Raw genomic sequence first — 21096 nt, forward strand, 5'->3', positions numbered from 1 at the left:
CCACAGGAGTGCAGGGTGTGTGCACAGCGTGGCACAGAGCTGCCCCACAGGAGTGCAGGAGTGCAGGGTGTGTGCACAGCGTGGCACAGAGCTGCCCCACAGGAGTGCAGGGTGTGTGCACAGCGTGGCACAGAGCTGCCCCACAGGAGTGCAGGGGTGCAGGGTGTGTGCACAGCGTGGCACAGAGCTGCCCCACAGGAGTGCAGGAGTGCAGGGTGTGTGCACAGCGTGGCACAGAGCTTCCCCACAGGAGTGCAGGGTGTGTGCACAGCGTGGCACAGAGCTGCCCCACAGGAGTGCAGGAGTGCAGGGTGTGTGCACAGCGTGGCACAGAGCTGCCCCACAGGAATGCAGGGTGTGTGCACAGCGTGGCACAGAGCTGCCCCACAGGAGTGCAGGGTGTGTGCACAGCGTGGCACAGAGCTGCCCCACAGGAGTGCAGGGTGTGTGCACAGCGTGGCACAGAGCTGCCCCACAGGAGTGCAGGAGTGCAGGGTGTGTGCACAGCGTGGCACAGAGCTGCCCCACAGGAGTGCAGGGTGTGTGCACAGCGTGGCACAGAGCTGCCCCACAGGAGTGCAGGAGTGCAGGGTGTGTGCACAGCGTGGCACAGAGCTGCCCCGCAGGAGTGCAGGGTGTGTGCACAGCGTGGCACAGAGCTGCCCCACAGGAGTGCAGGAGTGCAGGGTGTGTGCACAGCGTGGCACAGAGCTGCCCCACAGGAGTGCAGGAGTGCAGGGTGTGTGCACAGCGTGGCACAGAGCTGCCCCACAGGAGTGCAGGAGTGCAGGGTGTGTGCACAGCGTGGCACAGAGCTGCCCCACAGGAGTGCAGGAGTGCAGGGTGTGTGCACAGCGTGGCACAGAGCTGCCCCACAGGAGTGCAGGAGTGCAGGGTGTGTGCACAGCGTGGCACAGAGCTGCCCCACAGGAGTGCAGGAGTGCAGGGTGTGTGCACAGCGTGGCACAGAGCTGCCCCACAGGAGTGCAGGAGTGCAGGGTGTGTGCACAGCGTGGCACAGAGCTGCCCCACAGGAGTGCAGGAGTGCAGGGTGTGTGCACAGCGTGGCACAGAGCTGCCCCACAGGAGTGCAGGAGTGCAGGGTGTGTGCACAGCGTGGCACAGAGCTGCCCCACAGGAGTGCAGGAGTGCAGGGTGTGTGCACAGCGTGGCACAGAGCTGCCCCACAGGAGTGCAGGGTGTGTGCACAGCGTGGCACAGAGCTGCCCCACAGGAGTGCAGGAGTGCAGGGTGTGTGCACAGCGTGGCACAGAGCTGCCCCACAGGAGTGCAGGAGTGCAGGGTGTGTGCACAGCCCTCGGGGCCTGGGAACCCCTCCCTGGGGCAGGTGACACATCATGGCAGGGCACCAGTGGCACGGGGTCAAACTTACATCCCACAGACACCTCTAAATTATTCATGTCTTGGCTTGCAACCTTTTCAGTTAAAATCTCCTTTTATGTCTTCCATAGAATTTCTTAGGGTTAAAGGAAGAGTGATGGTCCATAGAAATTTTTGAAACCTTCACAAATATTATCAGTCAGTTTGAGACCCTTGAGTTATAACAAAGTCCTGTGTTAATTAACTTGACTAATACATTGCCAGAAATAGAATCTTTTGTCTTCTCTCCGATTTTGGCAGTGAGTTTTGTAGCCACTGGGGACTTGCAGTAATGTTTTAATGGTATATATGCACATTCTTTGAATGTTTCTGTACTGCATCTCAAATCCTTGGAAAGGTCAGCTATTCCTGAAGCACAGTTGCTTGCAGAAGCAGCTTCTGTTGGGTCCTGGTGTTCTGCAAACCCAGTAGCACCTCAGGCCTTTCTTCCTGCCTGAGCCCTGAGCTGCACTCTGCCGTCAGCATGCAGCCTCCAAGGCCAGCCCAGATGAAGTGTTCCTGAGGAGAGGGCCATGGGCTGAGCCTCACTGCAGCCAGTGCTCAATCTGCCTCCAGCGCTCTGGCACCCACCCCGGTGTCCCCTGAAGGCTTGTAGAGCTGCACTTTGTCTGAACTCCAGCTCCAGCTCAGTCCATGGCCCAGGAGCCAGTGTTCCAGGGGTTCCTTACAGCTGTGAGAGCTCTTTTAAAACCCAGCAGTGCATCTTGCCAGAACTCTGGTCCTGGTTGTCATGGTCGTGTAAAATGAGTTGGGTTCCAAGGAACCTTTGTGGACATCTGAGTTCAGTCTCCTTCTCAGAGCTGGTTCAGTTCTCAGGAGTTGTGTGATAACTCACGACAGTAGCAATGCTGTGGGTCTTGGAAGCTCTCCATGTGTAGAGACAGTGAAAATCCAGCTGGATACAGAGCTGGACAGCCTGCTCTGGCTGACTGTGCTGACCAGGGGAGTTAGGCTAGAGAAATGAGGTCCTTTCCAACCTCAGCTGTTCTGTAATTCCTTAGGAGTGTCCGTGGCTATCAAGTATTGCCTGCAGGTGAGTGGGTAATAATCCAAAGGGGCCCTAGTTGAGAAAAGGCAATAGTGCTGGGACATGGGCTTTCCAGTGCTGTCTGTAAAGCACCTGCCCTGGATGGTGGGTCAGCACCTCGCTTTGGGAAGCCTGCACACTTTCACCCACAGCCCTCCTGCCCTTCCTGGAGGCTCTCAGGTCTCCTTGCCTTGGAGAACCTCGAGTCAGTGTCAGGGCACTGAGCTGGCAGTGAACCTGGAAACTCTGAAGAACAGAGACCCCCAGTGGAGATTTATCAGGTTTCACTCGACAGGAGCACATGAACGAATCTCTCTAGAGGAGCAGGAGACTCAGCACAGGTCTGGAGAGCAGCAGAAATGCTACAGGCAGGAGGTCTGCCACATTTTTAGGGTGATCTTATGTACCTGGCATGTCTGTCTTGTTTGGGAAACCTGAGTCCCTGCCATAAACAGTCTCAAAGTTTTACGTTACCCTGTCAGCAATCACCAGTTTACAGAGTGGAACAAAATGCTCATATTTATAAGGAAAAAAAGTACAAAGATCATTGTACTATTTGTTCATTTAAAAAAATCACAGATTATTCAATGGTCTCTGTTGGATGAATAGAAAAATAAAATTAAACTTATAGATAAATTATAGAATAATCTGTCAGAATGGCTGTTCCCCATTTAGAAATGCCAGTGCTGCTTCCTCTCCCTGGGTCAGCCCCAGCTGATTAAACACCCCATTCATCATGTGAGAGATCCCTGCTGCTGCCACACTGGGTCTTTAACTCCTGGCATCTCTCAGTTGTGCTTTATAAGATAAAATAAATCCTTTTCCCATCATAAATCCTATATGAGTCAGTATTATCCTGCTTCTGCAGCTGGGAAAATTGGGTCAGACAGGAGAAATGACTTGATGGAAGCCACCAGGGAGCTCTGTGTCGCAGTGACAATTAGGATGGAGGTGCCCTGGGATAATCAGTCGGGTCCTGATGTTTGCTGCATCCTTCCTGTGCTGGAAAAAGCCAGTGACATCACTTCTTCTTGTCCTTTGAAACTGCTGGGTGGTGACAAAAATGGCTTATGTCTTGGGTTAAGCACACCTTTGAGTACGTTTCTTAGAACTGCCAAATAGTCCAACTCCCAAATTGCTTTCCTGCTCAACATTAATATTAATGCAGATTTTCTGACTTAAACACATGGGCTTTTCTTGAGTGTACAGATACCAAATTGACTTAAGCCAGAGAAGAAACCATATTTGGGAAACCCTGAAAATCTTCTTTATTCAGAAGCTTATTAAAAGCAGAGCGCAAGTATGAACTGCTAATTTTCAAAATGGACACATTGATTTCTGGCTTCCCATTCTTTTTCCCCAGCACAGTGATGGATGTGCTCTCTGTGCTCACCATAGTCAGACTTTTCTTGAAGGTCAGGGGCTGAGGATTTAAAAATGCAGCCTGACTGCAATTAAATTGCTTTTGACTGTCAGCACATTCTCTAGTTCTGTGTACAAGCATAGATCAGAAATACTTAGTGGTCTCTGTTAGAGGTTTGTCTCTGCAGAAAAGCAAAGGAAGCACCCTGCAGGGAGCTGAGCAGGTAAAACAAACACCCTGCTTTGGATAAGCTGTTGCAGAGGATTCTTCCATACAAAATACCTTTTTAATAACATTAACTGGTTGCAGGTGTGTCAGGTGTCCTTTTCACCTGCGATGATCCAATGTTTCACCTGAACTCCTTCATTTCTGGTCTCTGGGCACTCTGGGCAAGCCCCAAAAGGGTCAGTTTCATAGGCCAATTGACAGCAATAGATTGGGGTCTGGTGAAGATGGTGTTTGTAAGGCTTTGTTTGTGGCTTCAGTCCTCTTTCTCCCTATCCAAGGATGGAGTGTCCCTCTCCCCTGGGCTCTGGAGCCCTGGAGTAGCCAGTGATGCCCACAGCCAGCCTGGTGGCCCTCCAGTGGCATGGCTCCAGCTGGTCAGCCTCCTTCTCCTCCAGAACGCATCCTGTGTCTTCTCCAAGTGTACTTGCCTGGACTTAATCATTTCACTGGGAAAATCCCAATTGCTCCTGTATGGATGAACTGTAATCTTTCAGCAGTGTTTTTCCAAGCACTGATTTTTCTGGCCCTGCTCCCAGTCAGGCTTTGGTGCCTCCAGAGGGATTCAGCCAAGCTGCCTCCCTGAATCTGCAGATACAGCTCATAGCCTCAGATAACAAACGCTTATGTATTTTCATTTTGTTTTTGTACTTTCTGTCTAAAAACATATGCTCCACTGCCTCCTTCTTGCAAGGAGCCCAAATCCCCTCCTGCAAGCCCGTGTGCAGCTCCTGGCCTGCTGCAAAGCCCAGCTTTCCAGGGCTGCTGTCAGAAACAAGGCCTCTTTATCTCCCTTCCTGTGCCTCCAGTCTCCACCCGAGAGCAGGGGAAGGTGTACAGCAGAGCACAGGAGAGGCTTTGATCCCACTGGTCACACCGCTCCCTCACTGCTCGGTGGGTCTGTTCCCAGGAAAAGCTGAAGCCATATCTGCCTGTCCTTCCCATGGCTGTAAGCATGCAGCAGCTCTCCTCAGCCCTTTGTATTCTCTGTTCCTCCTCCTGAAGTGTGGCAGGAGTTGGCGGTGCTGCTGGGAAGTGCAGCACAGACAGGCACAGGAGGGACTCCTTCCATCAGCGCTCGAGGTTCAGCCTCACTGAGCTGCAGCACATCAGATTGGACCTTTGGTGCCTTGTGCCCAAGGGAAACTGATCTGGGCATTTCTCAGAGTGGCTTTCACTAATTACACTGCACCCAAGAGGGGTAGCCCAACTTCTCTGTTGCATGACTTCCCTTCCAAGAAACCTTCCCCTACCTGTTCAGGCAGTTCATGGTGTTGTGCCACAACATTATGCTGATCACTGTAACCACAGAAGCTGCCTCTGTGCTTCGTGATTCAGGCCTGAACTGCTGCCCACAGCTGTGGTACAGCCCACGTGGGCACCTTCACACCCCTGGAACCTCACACAAGCTTTGCCTTCCAGTGAGACTGTGCCATTCACAGGAGAATTAGAATAAAATAGGTCTCTGCATCCTTTTTCTGCCCCGATTACCAGAGGTACCCCAGCTCTGCCTGTAGGCAGGAGAGCTTGGGCAGTGGTGTCTTAGGTGCCTCGAGGATCAGATTGGAGGGTGTGGAACATCACAGAAGATAGGAGACAGGATGTATCCCTCTGGTTCTGGATCCCTTTAGCTGTGCAGATTTAAGCTAGGTCAGTTATAATACAGCTTGAAGCAGAAAGATGAAAGAGCTGCAATTAACATCATCAAGCCTGTATTTTCATATGAACAGCAAATGCAAATGTTAGTGCAGACAAGCAAAGACCTCTGCCAACCTCTGTGTGTGCTGAAAATTTAGCAAGCACATCAATAAACTGTTAGTGGAGATACTCGTGAATATTTTTGTATTTTAGCCTTGTCATCAGCAACTTTTCAAGATAATTATGTTGTGTGAAATGATTACTAGAGAATGAAAGAGCAAGCTCCAGGGTAGTTTGTCTCTGGCTGTTCATTTTTCAGTGATATGAATGATGGTTTTAATCAACAGGTCTGTGTGATGGAATAAATTTCACGTCTCATCATTGCTCTGGGTGCAGGCTGTTTTCACCAATAACTGTGTTTTATAACCAGAAACAGCTCCTGCTGAATCCCAGCAAAGAAGAGGACACATAGGCTGTACATGAGTACAGTTGTTCTTTATGGCTGGCATTTCTAAAGCTACAAACAATCAGCATGCCCAGATCCCATCAGTGTTAATGAGGACAGAATAACCGAGTCCTTCATTGCCCTAACTGGAAAATCTATGTATACAGGGCTTAATTCAAAGTATGTACAACTCAGTGGGTAGGCTTCTGTTGATATCAAAAGATGTTAAACCTGGCCTACATCAAGGACTTCAGAGGAAGCATCAGCCAGTTCCCACCCCAGCAAAGGGGTTTTGAGGAACCCCAGCTGACTGGACACTGTGGGAATATTAGAGAGGACTGATAGAGCTGGGCTGGAAGCAAACAACCTCTTGTGCTGAGGGTCCCAAATGCTGCAGCCCCTGCAGCCTGAAGGGGATGCTTAAACTGCATCACTGTCAGCAGGATTTGTGGAAGTTTGGTAGCACAAGCTGCAGCAGCTGTGTCAGGGCAGGGATGGGCCTCAGGGCACTGAGAGAGACAGAAATCCCAAGTCCTTGCTGCGCCTTCCTTTTCAGCCCAGCTGGCAGCAAGGCTGGTCCTTAGCAGGTGGGATGGCCCTGACCAGGCTGCGCCCATGGCCATGGAGGTGGCAGCCTCTGCACAAGGCAGTGCCTCTCAGTCACCAAGCTGAACTCAGAGGCTGTCCCCAGCTAACTCTTGGATGCTCTCCTGGACATGCACACTCCAAGTCCTTGTTTTGCCCAGCCCTGAGCTGTTGACTGGTGCCTTTGCAGCTTGCCTCAGCTGTGCTGAGCAGCAGTGACAGCAGATAGCTACAGTCACTCACAGAGCAGCATTCCATGAGAGGACACTTGTTCAGGCCACTCTAGTGCTGTGTGTATGGGAGCAGAGTTACAGAAGTGACCAGGCTCTCTTGGCTCCTTTAGCACTTCTCATGTTCCCTAAAGGTTGTTTGGGCATGATCCCAGATTTCTATAAGTGTCTGTGTCTGAAAGCCAGGAAAAATCACTACAGTGTATTTTCCAGCCCTTTGCCTAGGATGCAACCTGGGCAAAGGGCTGAGCATACTCCACTGTGTAAGGATTTGTTCATTTTTGAGCACAGCTCTCTAGCAGCCTCAGTGGGCTTTGCAAACTGACCTGGATGCAGGAGGCTCAGTTTCAGCACTGCATTTGTAAGCCAGTGGACCTTAGGGTGACAGCAGAGATGTTAGTTGTCAGTGATATTAAGCTAAGATTCTTTGGCTGAGTTTGCCGTTTATCTAATGAAAATGCATTTTCATTTGCTAACCTTTCAAATGTGTCCATCTGTAATTAAGTACAACCTCTCCACCAAATAAAGGCATACCTCACATAGAGGTTAAAAATTGGAGCTGAGTATGTATGGTATTTATGTTGGCTTTTCAGTGCCTAATGCTCTATTTTTGGCATTTACTTGGGTTTTGTGTTCTGGCTTTACTTTTTTTTCCCAGCAACTTGAGTCAATAGCTCTTGGGTAGAAACTAGAATGCAATTAAACATGCAAATAAGTGGACTTCAGGTACATGAAATACTATCAAGTGTGTTGGATACATAAGCAAACCCCAGGCTTATCAAATGTGTTTTGCATTCAGTGCTGTGTTAGTGAGTAAGGGTGGTGTTACCCACAGCCAGCAAACTGAAGTGGTTTATGGTCTCCATGTTCTTCTGCTTTCACAACCAGCAGCTCTCTGCCTTGCCCCTCATTTCAGCTACTGTAATAAGTGTCTTGTTTTTCCAGCTCCAGATTTACTTGTTCATTCTAAGCTAAACCAGCAAAGTAAGGAGATACTGTACCTGCTGCAAGTCCATGGTACTTCACCAACCTGGAGGCTTATCAGATGCCCCTTAATTTTTTCCTCCTTGAGACAGGACTCTTAAAGGCCGGTTTTATAAAGGCAGAAGTCAGATACATTCAGAAAAGGTTAATCATTCACAGTGGCACTGCAGTTAGTAGCCTGGGAATGGAGACTAAGGAAATGGATGTCGACTTTCTGGAGTGCTTTAAATGTTCTTGAAAACTTTCTCTCTGGTCTTCCAGAAACTTTCCTTTCTTGTTTACAGCATCTTAAGGATTTTCAAAGGATGAATTAAAATTCAAATTCTTTAGGAAGGTAAATCTGAGGAAATATATAGAAAAAGAGCTGGTGTAAAACTGAAAACTGTTCACCTGGGAAACAGAAAAGGAAATGGTACTTTAGCATGCAATGCATGCCTCATTGGATTTCACTAAATTGCCCCTGCCTTAGCACTGAGTCGCAGGAGAAATACAGCATTTCACGAAGCAGGTAGACTCAGAAAAACTGTAAATGATTTCTGGGATATTAAATTCACAGAGACTAAGATCTATTGTGCCAGCCTAATTATTTTGAAATACTGCGGGTAAATCAATGGACGTACACTTAGCGTTTAATTATAGGGACCATCTATTACTTCCACTGTGTGGGCCAAGTCCTGCTCTCATTTGCAATTAATGAAATCTTACTACAGGCAGTAATTCTGTGTGAAATGGGCAGCATTTCAGCACTCGTTTGATGATACACGTTGTGACAGAAGAAAAAGCCAAGAGCAGAACACGTGTCTCTTGCTTTCCCAGTACTGGCCTAGAGGTGGCATTGCAAAGGTCTCCACAAGGAAGAGCAGATGACAGCAGCCAGTCCACTGAAGAAAAGTACAACTTCATTCTCAGTGCTTTTCCAGAAGGAAAGGACCTCTTGGGTCTATACTGGGTTAAGTGAGCTTCTGCCATCCAAAATCAATGCAGCATCTATGGCAAATAATGGCTTTTCTCTAATTCACACAGAATTTGTCACCTTGGCTCTTACTGGCTCTCTGCCAGCTTAGGCAGTGCTGGGAATGTGGGCTCCTGCTCCAGCTGAAAGCTGGGGGCCAGGAAAAACCGGGTGCCATTCCCGATTTGGAGGAAGTCTATTCCTCTTGCTTTGTGTTCTCCATGGTGCCCATTTAGAGATGATGATGATGGTAGACTTTAAATTGTGACTGATTCCGTTCAAGGCTTGGCGCTGCCAGGGGTATTTGTGTGTTTCCAGGCAGAACATTGCTGTAGCATTTGTTCCCAGCTTGTTTCTAGGTCTTTGTCTGTCTTCCTCATGAAAAGGATCAGGTTTTGAGCTGGAAGCTCCCAAGAGCAGGGATTGCTGTCTGTGCATTCTCTGTATGACTGGAAGAGAAAAAGGGTTAATTTTATTTTACTGCTAAGATCTCCTGGCACAAAGTTCACCTATGCCAAAGTGTGCAGCCTGGGCAGCAGGGGCTACATGAAAATGTGATTCACAGAAGAATATTATCCACCCAAGTAACTCATTAAAGGGAGCAGGTATGACTTAGGTTTATCCAAAGGTCCTACTCCCATCATCCCCCCTTTGCTATGGGCTGACGTCAGAGCCACCTAAACTCCTGCTGTCCCCGTCTGTCCTGTGGGCCTGTGGTGTGCTGGAGATGGCCTGCCCTAGGATGGCTCCTTGGGGAACACTGCTCCTTGGGGACCGTGCCTCTCCTGCCTCTCCTCCTCTCCATGGCCTGCCCTAGCACTGCTCCTCGGGGACCGTGCCTCTCCTGCCTCTCCATGGCCTGCCCTAGCACTGCTCCTCGGGGACCGTGCCTCTCCATGGCCTGCCCTAGCACTGCTCCTCGGGGACCATGCCTCTCCTGCCTCTCCTCCTCTCCATGGCCTGCCCTAGGACTGCTCCTCGGGGACCGTGCCTCTCCTGCCTCTCCTGCCTCTCCATGGCCTGCCCTAGCACTGCTCCTTGGGGACCGTGCCTCTCCTGCCTCTCCATGGCCTGCCCTAGCACTGCTCCTCGGGGACCGTGCCTCTCCTCCTCTCCATGGCCTGCCCTAGCACTGCTCCTCGGGGACCGTGCCTCTCCATGGCCTGCCCTAGCACTGCTCCTCGGGGACCGTGCCTCTCCTGCCTCTCCATGGCCTGCCCTAGCACTGCTCCTTGGGGACCGTGCCTCTCCTGCCTCTCTTCCTCTCCATGGCCTGCCCTAGCAGGGGAAGGCATCTCCCGTTGCCATGACAATGAGCCTGTCGGGATGAGCATTCCTTCCTGCGAACAGGATTCCGAGCTTAGAGCAGTGCCGCTGCCTCCCGGAGGTTATTGGTGCCAGCGTTGGCAGAGCTGGGCAAAGCCCGGGGGAATGGAGGGGCGGGGGAGCTGCCGCTGCTGCTGCCGCGGACCCTTCCCCACTCGGGAGCGGGCGGTGCCGGCGGTTCTGCCTCTTTGTTCCCCGGCACGGGTCCAGCCCAGGCTCCCTTCCCCCAGCACAGCCCCGCTAAGCTGGAGCACACCACAGCGGAAAGGGATTAGAAAGGAAAGCCGTCCTTGCTGCAGCGAGTGAGAGAGAGAGCATGAGTGAGCGCGATGGAGGGTGCTCTGCCCGGCTGGGCTCCCGCTGCCAGCGCGGCTGCAGTCGGAGCTGCTCGGGGCTTGGGGTGTGCCGAGCCCTCCCGTGCGCCCCGGAGCTGCCGAGCGGGGCAGCGGCCGGGGCCGCCCCGCCTCAGGGCCCGGCAGGGCCCGGCATGGTCCGGCAGGGCCGAGCCCGGGCTGGCCTCGCTGGAGGGAGCTCCTGGGACGGCAAAGAGCCCTGTCCAGCCCTGCCCCGGCAGAGCCCAGAGCCACGGCAGCAGGCTGGCCTGCAGGATGCTTTCAGGGGCTGGTGTTGGCACACAGCTTGTTCCTGTTTGGATCTATGAAGAGTTGTGCTTTTCCCCCCTGTGTAAATTAGCCTTATGTAGGTTGTAAACAGCCTGTATAGGTCTTGAAAGTTTTTAAAGATTTTGTACGTACAAAATCTGACTTTCTCAGAGCCACATGACTCTGGGAGCTGGAGGAATGGATTTTCAGGTTGAAAGGGATACAGCATTACACTGTAAATTATCCTTTCCCCCAAAAGCTGTCCCATAAACCAGGGCTGGCACTGGCACAGTACAGGGTGGGAGGGGGACTTTCAGCCATCCCTGACAACTCAAAAATAGAGTGAAAATTTGAGATAAGTGAGCACAGCCCTGTGGGTGAGCCAAAGTGGGAACTGGGACGTGCTCCTTGCTGTGGGTTGGGCTCAGTGTGGCTGGTGTCAGTGTCCACAGGTCACCTGGCAAAAGCATCCCCAGAAAGAAAGGGGTTCTTGCATGGGTGGAAAAGCAGCAGGGCATGAGAGGGCTGGGGGGAAGACTACAATAAAACAAACTTGCTTGGTTTGAGCAGGCTTTGCAGCCTTGAAACATGGGTTAAAACTGGTGAAAGGCACCCAGAGGTGAACACTGAATAAGGACAATTGAGACCATACCTTCCTTGAGCTGGTTAAAGATTGACTGTGTTTTGGCACTTTTCCTCAGTTCTTGTTTTTATTTGCTCCAACCACTGGGTGCTGAGCAGTGATAAGCAGCCCCAAGGGCTGCATCCTTTGTGGAGGGGCTGTCTCCAGAGCAGCCGGGGCAGTGGGGCTGGGAGGGGCTTTCAGTGCTTGTAGCATGGTGGGAGACCCCAGGTAACACCCCAGCAACACCAGAAAGGGGGCAGTGAAAGGGGTTTGGGCTATAAGGTGTGATCTGTGACCAGGGCTGTGATGCTGAAGGACTCTCAAGCACAGGCATTTGGGTGTGGTGTTCTGTACAGCCTCGAAATACAAAGAGTCAGGACCACACTCCCCAGAAAATGCTGGGTTTTTCCTGGTGGTGTTGTGCCTGCAGGAATGGATTAAGGGAGGATTCCCTCATTTGGGAAAGAGGGGGGGGGGTGTGCTCCTTAATCCCCAAAGCCTGGATTTAAAGATCCAAAGATCCTAGAGAGAGTAATCACAGACAGTGGATTAGCATCTGTTGGGGAGCCTGGCAGGAGAGGGCAGCGTGGCACTGCCAACCCCAGGGTTGGTCCTCACCCTTGTTTGCAGCTCTTTGCCCAGGCCTGTGTCTCAAACATGTTCACTTGGAAACACAAAATTCACAGAAAGGAAGATGTCAAAAAGAGCATTTCCTCAAGTCATGGATGATTTCCTGCAAGTGAGAAGTGTGTAAAACAGGTCTGGGGCAGGTGACAAATGATGGCAGGGGTGTGGTGTGTTTGTTTGTTTTTATAAGCACCTTTAATATTGCTCTTGCAAGGCTTCTGCCATCACAAACTGCATCAGCCTTCGGCCAGAAGAAGAAAAGGAGGAGATGCTTGTCAGTCAACAGAAACTAGCTGGTGTAGGGCCATCCCCATGCTGCCCAGAGGCGTGTTGGCCTCCAGCCATGGAAGAAAACCCATGGTTAGTGCCTTGTTTGTGTGGGGAAGCCTGGAAAACAGTTTGTGGCAGAATGGCCCTCATCTGTTACTTAGTGTGGCTCAGCTGTCAGGGAGCAGGACCATGCACTGCTTTTCTCTGAGAATGCCCAACCCAGGCTTTTCAGCAAGGTCTGACTTGTTTCCCATTCAAAACAAAACCTTAAAGCATGCAATTTCCATACAGATATAGCACAAGGGAAGTACTTAGCCTGGCTGAGGCATATTTCCCCTGGGAGATCTTGCAGGAGAAATGGACCATATTGGCTTTTCCAACTGGCCTCAGGTACTGCTGCAGCAGCACATGAGCTCAGTGGTGTGTGTGTTTATCTGGCAGGAGGCAGTTGCCTCAAACAGAGAGGATCTGCTCCCCAAGAGCTCCACCATTTCAAATTTAGAACTGCATTATTTATTCAGACAGGATTTTCTGGCAGCAAACCTCGCATCCTTTTTTGCATCCTCTGTAGTCAAGAGGAAGGCTGGAGCTCATGTGATGGTGCCCAGAGCGTGGCCTGTGCTGCCTGGCAGTGTCCAGGCTCAGCTGGGCTGGGTGGGCAGCCTGGCAAGAGCCAGGAGCCCCCTGGGGCAGGGAACTGGAGCTTCAGGTCCTGCTGCACGCTGCCTTCTTGGCTGCATTCCTTAGAGGCTCCCTTTGGGCACTCCTGCATCACCTCCCTGCAAGTGCAGCCCTTCAGCCCCCTCGGCTTTCAGGCACAGTGTGATCATCTCCCTTCACCATTCCTGGCCCAGCTGAGGGTGGGTGTTCTCTCCTCTCCTGCCACTGCACTGATGGAGAGGGGGCTTTTTGTTCTCCTGCCATCAGTGCCCAACGGGAGACTCTGCTCTGCCCAAAAGAGGGCACAGCTACCCCTGGAGCACAACAGAGGAACACCCAGGTACTGTCTGGCAGAGGAAGCTCCAGCAGCAGAGTTTTCTGCCTTTTTTCTTTCCCTCCTGGGCTATGTCTAATTGAATTTGGATAGTGGGGGGTTTTTGTTAAGAGGCTGTGCCACTGCTCTGGAATACCCGCTCCTACAATTTATCCTTTCAGTTTAAATGTTGCCAAGGAGCTGTGCTAGCCTTCGCCTCTTACAGGGAGAAAATCCTTTCTGTTGTTGAAAATTGACTGTGTGCAAGTCTCTGAGGACCAGCACCAGTTTGTACCAGTCACCAAACAGGAGCAGTGGTCTGAGTCTGGTTTGTAAATCAGGTCACTGACATTAGCAAAGCAAGAACAGCAAACAGGCTGGTGCTATTCTCCCATGTGTGCTCGGAGGAGACCCAGAATGGTACCAGCAGAAGGGCTGCAGGGAGAGAACAAGGTGTCTTGGCAAACCTGTGTGTATGTGATAGTCAAGAGAAGCTTTTGCTTTCAGCAGGGGGTTTTCCATGGAGCCATCAGCACACTCACAGCATCCAGAGCGCTCAGAGACAATGCCCAAGAATAACAGTTAATGGGGCAGGGTGGGAGACAGAAGGTGAACAACTTTTTATTGCTACCATATGCTCTAAATCCCTTCAGCTCTCTTCCTATAGCCAAAGTTAGGATTTTTTTTTTCCATTGGCAATTTTTATGCTGTTTCCAAAGAGCCATATTAGCAAAGCAAAACCAAGGAAGTAACTGCCTGCCACCCCTGGGATGCCTTCCTGCTCCTGCCTGCTCTCAACATCTCATCAACTCACCCTGCCAGCTGCAGGCACCTTCCTGGTTTCAACATCATGGTCAAATCAAAGAATGGAGAGTCTTTTGCTCTGATCAGAGACCACCAAGATAAACCCAGGAGCTGTTCTTCAAATCTCAGTGCACCCTGGAGTGCTGGAGAGCATGTGTTGAGAGGGAGGAGATGGATCCCAGCCTGTGGGCGAGAGGGCAGTGTCTGAACTGCTGCACTGGTTTGAGCATCCTGCAGGCCCCCTGCCCTGGCCAGCAGAGGCTGGAGCTGATTTTTCAGTCAGGGCACTGCTGGGGGTGGAGGGGAGCAGACTTCGGCAAAGCCATGATCTTGTTTGCTCTGATCACTAAAGGTCACGAGGTGGCTCCGTCTGTCAGTGGGAGGAAATGAACTCTGGTATCTTCAGCAAACTAATTTCAGGCTTGTACTGATTCCCCTTTCAGTTTAATTTAATCATCTTTGATGTCTGATTCTACAAACATGGCTTTGTACTGCTAAACCTTTGCTGCATATTAGCTGAGAGGCAGCTGGAATTTGAATTTGATTTGAGTATAGTGGGAAACCTTATATTTAGCACTTGGCAAATCTCTCGAATGCAAGAGCACATCAGTTTATAAATGCAGGTTGCTTTGATCAGTGTAATTTTGGAGACTTAAGTATGAGAGAGAGAATATAGGCTGGGTACTGATACTCATAAAGGAGAAATAGACAAATATTCCACCAGGTGATTGGAATTACATTACAATATCAGCCTACCTGGAATGTGCTGCAAAGGATTGTTTGTAATAGGAAAACTCCTTGGGTTACAAAGTACTTCAAATGCAGTCCTTTGTAGCCTTGTAGCAATATAAGGGTCAGGACCAGAAACACAGGTGAGGGGGCTGAGGACAGCCAAGAATGGCCAGAGCTGGACTGACCCAGGGATGTGATGCAGACCAGGAAATGAAGAGAAGCTGAAATAGCAGTGAGATAAATGCCTGCTTTCATCCCTCTTCTCTCTTGGACAAAACCCCTGCTGGCTTCTTTGCCATGCAGGATGCCAAACTAAGAGTCACTCTTGGCATTAAAGCACGTGTAGGATGCAGGGTTTTGCCATATGTTCTAACAAAAGCAAGTACTTTAGTTTGCAGTTTGGGGCTGGAGCTGGAGGCATTCCCAGTGATTGCCTCTTCCGAGAGCTCGTGTCCCTTTGGAACCTGTCCTGTTTCAAAAGGAGCCACCTCTGACCAGCTTTGCAGCAGCTTCCACAGGCACATGGACCCAGCTGTGCCACTGGACGTTCTGGGGTGCTCCCTGCACATCCCTGGGGCCTGCTTTTCTTTTGGGGCTGCTGTTACAGGGAGGAGTGCTTGGCACCTGCAGGGGGGGAGCAGGGGCTTTTAGCAGCTGGGAGGCTCATCTGTGGGTTTATTGCTTCCCCAGAAAGACACTGGTTTTTAGAGGGAGTATTCCCTTTGCACAGGAGAAGTGATTGCTTCCAGAACTTAGGACTGTGTGGTTTTAAGGAGCTCAGGTTCTGCTCCCAGCAGTAGCAGTGACTTTGCTCTTCGTATTTGCATGGGCAGAACAGAAAATGGAGCTTCAATGAAAATATTATCAATGGCGTTGTGGGCATGATAATGGAGCATTCACCACCTCCCAAAAAGCAGTAAGATGGAGAGGTGACCCTTCCAATGGCTTCTGCCAGCTACTGGCTTCCAAGAAGTACCCCATCACTTTGATATATTGACATGCAGTTAGTTTTCACCATCAGGTAGCACTGTGAGTTCGGATCTTCTGGAGCAGAACTGGAGATGGATTATCCCCACCTCCCGTGTGCTGTGAGGAAAGGCCGATATTTTCAAAGTGCTGCTGTGTGATGGTGCACTGGCACCTCAGCCCTGGGGGTTGCTCATTCTCTGCTTTGGGCTCCGGCTGCCCTCCCCAGATTTGACTCCTTGGGGAGCTTCCCCAGGAGATCTCCACGGCTGCAGGGTTTGGTGTGTGCGAGTCCCCAGCGTGGCCCAGGGACCCAGCCTGGGAGATGGAGCACACAGGGCTCTTCACAGGCACAGTGCTAAGAGCTCATTTCCCACTGTCAGAGCTCCTTCCAGCCTGGGATTCCTTCTGCTCCACAACCCACCACATCACCGTGGCCCAGTGAGCACTGGAGATGCTGCAACCATTATTCTTATGATGCCTTAAGTTTTAGTTTTTATATTTTAAGATTCCGGGCTGTTTTGGTGCAAAATTCTGAGCTTCATATTAGGAGATGGTGAGCTCTCTTCACAGAGTAAGGAGACAAAACAATTCCTTCTCTAGCTGGGGACCAAGGACAAGTGATCCAAATCTCAGGCCCAAGAGCACAAACACTGTGGGCTGGAGAGAAGAAAACAAGAAGGATGGGACTGCATGGGCTGGAGCTGGAATTGGACAATGAACTGCAAGATGCAAATGGAGCAGAACTGATCAAAGTGAGAGACCCCATGACTGGTCGTGCATTTTGGGGCCATTCTGGTTCACCTGGGGTGCAGCCCTGGCTGGGCTCTTGTGCTGCCCAAGGAGGATCCATGGAGGCCTTTCAATAAATCCCTACTTTATCTTTAACTCCATCCAACCTCTGTTCTAGGCCAGCCTTCCCAAGGCACCACTTGCACCATGGCTAGAGTGAGAGCAGCAGAGAGAGATGTGGCCCTTTGTGCCCGTGGCAGCAGCAGGAGCTGGTGTGTCCAGAGTGAGAGCAGCAGAGAGAGATGTGGCCCTTTGTGCCCGTGGCAGCAGCAGGAGCTGGTGTGTCCAGAGTGAGAGCAGCAGAGAGAGATGTGGCCCTTTGTGCCCGTGGCAGCAGCAGGAGCTGGTTTGTCTCGTGGTGAGGAGCTGAGGGCTGGTCGGCAGCAGGGCTGCCGTGCTCAGAGCAGTCAGGACTGATGCACGGCGTGGCTAAAACACACTGACAGATCTGCAGAGAGCAACTTTCATGCATCCCATATGTTGCTTAGCTTATTCTGGATGACTTAAGAGAAGCAAAATAATCTTTAGCTGGAGGAGAATTAGAGTATTTGTATACTTGGCCATTTTTAATTGTGTCTTTTTTCCCCTTTGGCTTCACCTGATGTGGTCAAAAAGAATAAAAGGCATCAGTTAATCATTCTGGGAGCATGCACAGATGTATTAAATAAGTATAGCTTCCTGTGGCCCTAACAGCCGGCACAGGAACGTTCCCAAAATCGTCAAGGGGTTCTTTTCTCTCAGAATTGCAGGTCTGACTAAGATTATCAAAGATACAATGCTGCTAAAGGGCACAGTAAGTGCTGGGGTACTCTGATTTCCACCTGAACTTTTGGCCTGTTACCTATTGCAGAGCTTCCCAGAAAGTATGAAATGTAACCTTGAGGTCAAACAAGAATTTTTTGGAGCAATGCTATTTTTTCTTCTCTCTGTTTCATGTAGGCAAACACATGCAGCACAGACCATCAGTCCTGATGAAGTGCCATTGTTTAATACTGAAAAAATGCACATTTGATCTAGTCTGCATTTCCTAAAAACTGTGTTATTGATTTGACAATATATTTTTCCTCAGACAAAAAAATTCTGCAGTTATTTATTCATTCTTGCCCCTTGGAGAGCTCGCTACCATCTGTTTTTCTTGGCTTTGCGTTACCTTATTTTTTTCCACTTGCTCTTTTCCCACTGTGCACCACTGAGGGACTATACTATACATTATCTCATAGCCAAATTATGCAGGGTATTGTAAACATGTTGTAAACTTCGCCAGCTGCAAAGTCAAGGGCTCTGAGAGATCTTGCTCAGTACTGGAAATGATCTTTGAAGAAAGAAGGCAGCCTTTTGGAAGCAGATTTGCAGGGCAGTGTGACACAAAGGTGTAATAGTGCTTTTGCAAAACGCTGGGGGGAGGAAAAGGAGCAAATCCCTTTGTTCATGGATCCCAAACTTTAGTGCAGAGGCTGAGAAGTCCCTGAACCAGGGAGTCCCTGCTCAGCCCCCACTGCTGGGGCACAGCAGGGCTCTGGCAGCTGGGGCAGCGATCTGAGCCTGATAAAGTCCCACACCGTTGTCCTTTCAGGAGGACAGGACCATGCTCAGGGCACATCACAGCACTGAGGCTCCTGCATGGTCCCAGAGCTGTCTCTGGAGCTGGAGCAGCCACGTCCTGGGAAGATGCATTGCAGAGCATCTCGTGCTCTGCCTTGCAGGGTTGGGCCCATTGCTGCCCTCAGACATGAGAATTGAATGGGAGGAATCACAGGTGTGTGAGGATAAGTCTGTGTAAATATCCCTAGTTATAGATCTTTGTGTATCTTTTAATGTTGGCAGTAGCAATACCAGGCGTACCAGAAATCACGGCTCAAAAATATACAATCACTTTAAAACCCCCTTTATGAAATTTATCTGTTCTCTTTGTCTGTCCTCTGGTGACTGATCTCAGTTACAGTGAAGGTCATGCCTTCAGGCTTTCATCCCGTGGTACACTTCCCAAAAGGGCAGAAATCTCTGTGAGAGACACCACTCGAGCCCAGGAGCGGGCAGTGCAGGAGGGAGGAGCAAGCAGCACGGAAATGGAGGGGACTGTCACCCTTGCTGATAGGGAGACAGGCCATGGGGCTGCACCAATGCACTCCAAAGCACTTGAAGAGGAGTAAAAAGCAATGTGGATTATTGGAGCACAGGGAAGAGCCCGTTTCAGTGCATGGTGGACATGTAAAGTACCTGTACAGGCTGGTGATACTCACACAGCCCTCAGTGAAATGCAGCTGTCTCCATTCACTATAAATTCATAATGAAGGCTGTTGGGCTTGGATTTAGACTGACAGGGAAAGCAAAGGCACCTTAAGTTTAGAGGAGATTTGAAGTGTAGTTATGAGTCATTGTTCTGCTACCAGAGGAGTGGCCCTCAAAGAAGCATTTTGGACAGAGGCCAGGGGCTGCACAGGAGCACGTGGTGCTGGCTTGGCAAAGGCCCACTCTGCCCAGCATCCTTCAGCCTTCCTCCCTCTGCAACAGCCCAAGACCTCAAAAGGCTGCTGCCACCAACACCAATAGCTGGACAGGGCGTTCGTCTGCATTGCTTAGGGAATTCAAACCTGTCTTTTTAATTATTCCAGCAATACTTCATCTTCCTCTCCAATGGTTAGCAAGAAGGAGCACCAGTTCAGCTGTACTTACATAATGTGGCTGTGAATATCCTATGACTTATTGCCCTATCCCTGATCTTTTCACAGGGTTAAGAGCTTAGGGGTGAAGAATTGCTTGGCTGGGTAAGACGCATTTCTTTTTGCAAAGGATGGATGATGTTCTTCCAGCCCTGGAAGAATTCTTGTGAAAGTTATTTTTTCTCTACAGTCTTTTATTACTATTATGGGCCTATGTTCATAGGCTTGCACTCTCATTAAGAGGCACAGATTTAAATAAGGGGCTTTAATCAACAATTTTCATCATGATTTAAATCAGCTAGCAGGAAACACAAAATTGATTATTTAAATTAATCTTGTTCTTCATTTGTAGTTTTTAATTATTTTCCTAAGGAACAACGGATACTTCCTCATCGGAGCCTGGTACTCTTTTTTTCACTTGTGATCAGGATATGCTATTACCATATTTATTTAAGAATCTGCATATTAAGTCTAAAGTTACTTAACAATTTTCATTTATGTGACAAACCGATGACTGATGCCTCCACTCCATGGCTTATTTTAATGTTTGTGTTAAGGTGCACTGCAGAAAAAGTAACATACATTAGTTACTGTGCTCAATTTAAATCACATACTAACCTTAAATATGATGGAGGGATGGGGCAAGGGGAAAAACACAGATATCAAAACTGATTCTGCATTTGAAATGGACATTTTGAACACAGGAAATATTACCTCTTTGACAGCAGGCTGGGGTGTTTCTAATCACCGAATCCTTCTAAAGACTCATATGGGAGAAGGTGCAATCTCCTGTTCCCTCTTTGTTTTCAACCCCCAATGATTTTCTCAAACTGGAGCAAACTGAAAGGGAGAATGTGTTTTTGTGCATCCTGAGAAGAAATGGGTCTGTAGGAAATGGGCTTAGAGTCTCAAGAATCCCCTGATCCAGTTGGTTCAGCAAATACTTCAGCCATTGCAGTGACTTGACTTAATCTAGAACTTGTAGAGGTTAACTGCTATTTCTTTTAGTATTACAATGAAATTTAGGCCATAATGTTTAGTGCCACTGGTTCAGGTTTTAAATCAAAATTATCAAATTTTAAATGTATAATGATAAATACAAAAAAAAATTCCTACTCTCTGATTTTTCTGGAAAAGGGACATTTTGTATTTTTATCTGCCTTTAATTTGTATCAACTCTAGCTCAGGGCAGTTGCAATGACTCGAGGAGCCATATTTCTGATTCATACCCTTGTATGTAAGGTAAAAGCAAAATGAACCTTTTTTGAAAAGCTTTGGGGTATATCTGTTTTTCTGATTGAAGGCATTAGATAGTCAAATTCGTCCTTTAGGTAATTCAGCTGACTTCAGTGGAGAAACTGATGTCCAAGTTAGAGACCTGGTTTCTTGTTGGCTTCAGCCATGAAGACAGAGTCCAGGGCTCTCTGGGAATACGAGGAGGGTATGCTGCCTCCCTTCTGTGTGAGTCTCAGCAGGTTCCTGTTCCTGAGCCTCCGTGCCAGCCGTTCTCCCAGCACCTCTGGGCTATGGAGGGATTTCTGCTCCCTCCCTCCCTGCCTCATCACTCCTGGAGTGGTGCAGTGCCTCTCTCCTGGTGCTGCAGTTTGGCAGCCATCAGCCCATTTTGCCAATTCCCTGAGAGAGTTTCCTCCAAGTCACGCTTGAGACTAAAGACAAAACAGCCAAGGCTTGGTTTCTGTTTGTTGCCTGCCAGAAGCTGTATGTACCGTGCCAAGATGTGACATGCAGCACCTTGCATTACAGACACACACCACTCGTGCTGACTCAGAGCAGGGAAACCCTCGCTGCCTTGTCCCACCTTACTGCTGGTCTGATGCACCAGGGGAAGGCTTCAGCTTTGGGCTGAGG

At 49.6% G+C, this 21096-nt stretch overlaps 1 protein-coding gene across 1 annotated transcript in view; it reads left to right on the plus strand.

The window, feature by feature from the left end:
* The window catches only part of PAK5 (p21 (RAC1) activated kinase 5), a 160324-nt gene that overhangs the window by 52914 nt on the left and 86314 nt on the right, over positions 1-21096 (plus strand). The gene's annotated exons all lie outside the window — the stretch shown is intronic.

The sequence above is a fragment of the Molothrus ater genome, chromosome 3 (assembly GCF_012460135.2).
Source record: "Molothrus ater isolate BHLD 08-10-18 breed brown headed cowbird chromosome 3, BPBGC_Mater_1.1, whole genome shotgun sequence".
NCBI classification, from domain to species: Eukaryota; Metazoa; Chordata; class Aves; order Passeriformes; family Icteridae; genus Molothrus; species Molothrus ater.